Source organism: Gymnoscopelus microlampas, assembly GCF_963454915.1.
Source record: "Gymnoscopelus microlampas genome assembly, chromosome: 23".
NCBI classification, from domain to species: Eukaryota; Metazoa; Chordata; class Actinopteri; order Myctophiformes; family Myctophidae; genus Gymnoscopelus; species Gymnoscopelus microlampas.
Window position 1 is genome coordinate 28,620,022 of NC_139960.1, and position 5,533 is coordinate 28,625,554.

At 42.8% G+C, this 5,533-nt stretch overlaps 1 protein-coding gene across 3 annotated transcripts in view; it reads right to left on the reverse strand.

Annotated features, from left to right (window-relative positions):
* The window catches only part of cald1a (caldesmon 1a), a 126,122-nt gene extending 122,132 nt beyond the window's left edge, over positions 1-3,990 (reverse strand). For all 3 annotated transcript variants that reach the window (XR_014600241.1, XM_084050225.1, XM_084050223.1), the window contains exon 1: positions 3,881-3,990. The gene's annotated coding sequence lies outside the window, so the exon portion shown is untranslated. The remainder of the gene's footprint in view (positions 1-3,880) is intronic.
* Between the last annotated feature and the right edge of the window lie 1,543 nt (positions 3,991-5,533).

A 5,533-nucleotide genomic window follows, 5' to 3' on the forward strand; every position in this document is an offset into this window, starting at 1 on the left:
GACCCGTAAGGGTCCATTTGGTTCCATTTGTACACTCTCAGAGTTACAGTCCTGTAACTCCTCAAGGACCCCTGACCCCAGTTTGAGAACGACTGCAATATAGACCCGTGTGGTTCTCTAACTTTTTCATGTCAAGGAGGACCCCCACATTAACCACTTGAGCCCCCCTATTCTGGGGGGGGGGGCACAGATACAGTACCAGTGGTGGAAAGTAACTAAGTACATTTCCTCAAGTACTGTACTTTAAGTACAATTTTGAGGTACTACTTTTACCTCACTTGAGTATTTCCATTTTTGCAAGTTACAGTACTTTGCAGATTTAGATACAACGTAAGCCCTATTTTATACTTTGGCTATTTGGAGGAAAAAAAGCTGATCTACAAGCTCACACAGCGCATTGTGAGCTTATGGAATGTTTTGCACTTGGATTACAGGCATTTTACTTGTAACAGAGCATTGCCTCATTGTGGTATTATTGCTACTTTTACTTAAAGTAAAACAATCCGAGTAGTTCTTCCACCACTTCACAGATACTAGAACCGAAACGAGCCTGCGTAGACGAGTGAGAGCGCAGCTGGGGAGGCTTTCGCCCCCGAGGGATGGTGGGAGCGTAAAGAAGGCGATACCTTGAAAACGATGAGGGAAATTAAATCTGCGAGGATTGCCATTTTGCTTGTGTGAGACTTTTCCCATGGCTTTGCCTAGAGGAGACTCTGGATGCGTTTTAATCTCCTGCGCGTAACATATCGAATGGCACCACCTGCATTCTGATCGTTTTACTTTGATTGGCAGATGGCCTCGATCTACAAGGGAGCCAAAGGGTATATGGCTGTTGGCCTAATGGCAACCGTTTTTTTCTTTGTCACAAGTTCTCACAACAATGCTGTTTTGGTCCACAACATTACCATGTCAACATTCTACAGCAGTGGTTCTCAACCAGTGGTCCGGGGACCACCGGTGGTCCTCGAGGGGGTTCCAGGTGGTCCCCAGCTAAATGGAGAGTTGGTAACCAAATGGGCCCTTATACATCTTTAAGTCTTGAGAGCGTAAAATGAAACCAAATGGACCCTCATGGGTCCATTTGGTTTCATTTTACGCTCTCAAGAGTTAAATTACTGTTAGACATCTGCATTACTTAATTAAAGAATTGTTATTTTGATCAACGTTTGCCTGTTATCTCTCCTAATGGTACCAACATCAATACGTAGACAAAATCTTATCAAATGACACCAAAATATTGTAAGTCTTGGGTCTGAGAGTCTAAATCTCATCAAATGGTGGTCCGTGGCTCAAACACCGAATAAATAATGGGCCTTGATATGAAAAGGATTGAAAACCACTGTTCTACAGGTTCTGCTGCTTTATATATCATTTCCAACAGAGGCATCCAAAGTAAACTCATATTCGAAATACCTTACTTCCGTCTCCTGTCATACTGTACTTTTGGACCGTAACAAACTCATATGCACAGTGCATTACAACAATTACAAAGTCTTGGCAGTGTAGCCAAATAAGCCACTCACCTGTGCTGTGAACGAAACAAAAACAATTCAGACTTTTTTTTTCACATACAAATGGTAAACGGTGCAATGAATGACTTCATTACACCTGCAAACCAGGCTGTGACATGACAATAAAGATGACTCTTAAATAGGCCCCCTTTATCCAAAGCGCTTGAAATGTGCATTACATTCAACCATTCACACACAGGCGCCAGAGGAAACCATGCATGCAAGGCACCAGCCTGCTGGTCGGGTGCTGATAGGGGTTCAGTGTCTTGCTCAAGGATACTTCAACACTAACACAGGGGGAGCCGGGTATCGATCCGTCTGTTTCCCCAGTGGCCAGATATACTGTGCTTCCTGGACCCCCCCCTCATGCACACTGCATTGCTATTATATTTACAGTCCAATAAAGTGTCTTTTGTTCAGATAGCAGTGTAGCCAAATGTAACCAGGTGTGGAAACGACGCGTCTCAACAAAACTTGAAATAAAAAATAGCCTTTCACATCTTATGAATGGAACAACACAAGGAGCATTAAGCTGCCTATTAGCCCAGGTCCATGTCAAAACACTCATATACTGTATGCATTTCACATGACTACATTTTTAGGAAGGAAGCCCATGGGCCATATCAAATCTGCCCTCGTGCCACGATTGGCCCACGGGCCAGACTTTGAACATCATGGTCACGTGTTATTTTATGATACGTTTGCTCAGGAGCCTGTTACAGGTGCAATCCATATCTTTCATTTCTTACCAGGGATTCGAACCCGGATCTCCCAGATGCCAGACCACAAGGTGCAGGTCCGGGTACCCCCAGGGGTTAAGGGGTTCCAGAGCAAAATTAGTTGATACAGCATCACAATCAGTTTAACCACTTTTAAGCCTATTTTATGCTTCAGCTATTTTTGAAAAATGGAAGAAAAAAAGTACTGTATGTGTTTGGCTATTTTCAAACAGCTGATGGACCCCCTGCCCCTGGAGACCCATCAAGGACCCCTGGGGAGGTCCCCGGACCCCACTTTGAGAACCACTGTGTTATAATGAGCCAATGGGCCAGATAGGAGATGGAGAGAGACCCCGCCCCTTCTCATATTTTACCCCCGATAAGAATCTAACAGCCGAGGAGCATGGTTGCCATGTCCACTTTTTATAAGCGACTTTGGGCTTCTTTTTCTGTAAAGCTGCTTGTAAATATTGGTATTTGTGGGTTGCAGATTGTTTAGGCTTGTTAGTTGTTTCTAAAGTGTAATTGCTTATTTGGGCTTGCTTCCGATTTTTAAATGATTTTAACCAGTGGTTCTCAAATATTTTCATGTAATGGACCCTGTAAATTAACATGTATTTGACCCTAACCCCCATCTGAAAATGTTTTGAGCCAGGGAGCCCCCCACACCAGATTTGTGTTAGAATGTTTAAAAAGTTCAGAAATAGCAGATCGATCGGCTATTTTCTATGTATACAATATATATATGTTTATATATATTATAATATATATAGGTTTAAGGTTCATATGTCCTAGGTGCCCTAGTTGCTTCTTTTGGGTTTGTTTTCATTGACCTGGTTGCTTATTTCCCTCGTAAACATGGCAACACTGAGGAGAATGACTGCGAGTGAGTGATGTTTCTGTAGAGACGCGCAGCGGCAGAAGTTCGTCAAATATAAGCTCAGACGTTTCCCAGACGTAAATATAGTGAGCTAAAAGAGGCAGAGTTAGTTATAGGACGCCTTCTTCACGACAAGTTTGCTTTTGTCATGAAACGGGATTTTTTTTGTGGGGTGAAAGTGCACAAAACAGAAGACTCGCCCCAAAACACGACCGCACCCATTTTTCTTGTATTTGTTTTACTGAAGATACATTTAGAAATAAGTTCAGGGTTAGGCATAGTTTTACTTGGGGTAAGTTTAGGGTTAGGTTTAGCCATACTTAACTGCTGTTACATTTAGAAATAAGGTTAGGTTTAGGCTTAGTTTTACTGAGGTTAAGTTTAGGCATAGTTTTACTGAGGTTACATTTAGGAATAAGGTTAGGGGTAGGGGTAACTGTGTTTTGGGGCGAGTGTTTAGGTATTCCACAAAACGACAAAAGAGGGAGCGGCTTAGCAGCCTCCAAACTTTGCATTGTACCGACTACCGAGCAAGAATGTACGTATAGTGTCGATCGAGGCTTTTCTTTCATAGAGGCGACAATGTGAGAACATGCTATTACACGATTAGGCTATAACGTTTATGCAACGGCACAGGACGATCTTTCAACGAGCACTTAGTGCATCCTTTCGCATCATGGAACTTTATAACGTATTATATCTCTCCCACAAAAAAAAGGACGATAGTTATCCAAAACAAACACAACCAAAACGAGCGCTTTATTTCTTACCTGTGGATTTCGAAAGGGGATGATGATGTAAAAGTTGTGCTCTTCTTTCGGTCGACGCGTCTCTCAAGCAGCAAAAACCACCACGGCAATGGATGAGAGAGAGAGAGAGAGAGAGAGAGAGAGAGAGAGAGAGAGAAAGAGAAATGGATGTGCGAGAGAGAGAGAGAGAGAGAGAGAGAGAGAGAGAGAGAGAGGAGGGCAATGGATGTGAGAGAGGAGAGAGAGAGTCTGCGAGCACGTCGCTCTCTCTTTCTTTCACTGTATTCAATGATGAAAAAAAGAGAGAGAAAAAAAAGTTAATACCCAAGTATAGGAGGCCCCTCCTCCCTTTAAAAACATAATCGCATACATCTATGTTTACTGCTGGGCAGGAGCCACCAAATCCTCTAACTCTGAAAGGGTACAAAATGTACCCCCGGAGAGTCCATTTGGTTACATTTTGTACCCTCACAGAGTTAGCTATAAACTACCCCCCCCCCCCTTTCCTCCAAACACTTCTTCAGAGAGTTATGTAATTTCTGCTTAATAAGCTTCAGTAGAGAGAGAGAGAGAGAGAGAGAGAGGGAGAGAGAGAGAGTGGAACTTCCAAAAGAATGCCCTTTTTTGGTTATCCTTCACGGAGCCCCCTGAAAGAAACTCCTCTGTCAAGAGTGATCATATGAAATGTTAATCTTCTTGGCCGAAAAAAAGGGATGGAGGGAGGGGTGGGCTGGGGGTGGTCTGCTAAAACACTCACAGACTATATAGTATGGCCCCTTGAACCTATTGAGATATTACTATAATTATTTTTTATATATTGTTTGTTTGGACACCAAAGTACTTAAAAGCCATCCAGAGAGAGTCTGGGTCGGTGGTGGGCCTTAAAGTGAGCCAAGCGACTAGCCAAAAGACTTATATAGATGCTACTGGAAGAATGAATTATTTGATATAGTCCAATCCCCCCCCCCAGATCTATACGATGGAAGTTCTGAACTGTCAGGTCTGCACAGGACAGAGAGAAACTCTGACTTTTTTTTTGTCAACTTGATCACTACTTTTGGTCATGACCTCTATATGGGTCATTTTGTGACTATTTTGATGACGTATATGGTATCGATGATGATTATGCAGCCGATGTGTAGGATTAAAATTGTGCAAAGACTCAAGAATAGCACATCTACAAGCTCACAAGGCGTCACATTGCGACACCTTGTGTGCTTGCTGATCTGGTGTTTCTGTTCATTTTTGAACGGGGTTAAATGAAATGACGTTCAGTTCGTGCGTGCATTTTATTATTCACGTTTACTTGATAAAAAAATATTTATCTTTCAAAGTGTTTTTTGTATTTCATTCATTCGTTTGCTTATAGTTAAAAATCGTGCATCGGTCAGGAGCGCACACACACACACAAGACCCCCCTCCCCTTTTGTTATTTGTGACCTTTATTTTGTCTGTCAGTGAGGTTGCTGAGGATGCTGAGAGTTACCCAATGCAAAGTACAATAGCTGCACTGTTTAACATGCTACTATGAAATACATAACCCCCCAGCCCCACCCTCTGTGGAGACATAACCCCCCTACACACACACACACACACACACACACACACACACACACACACACACACACACACACACACACACACACACACACACACACACACACACACACACAC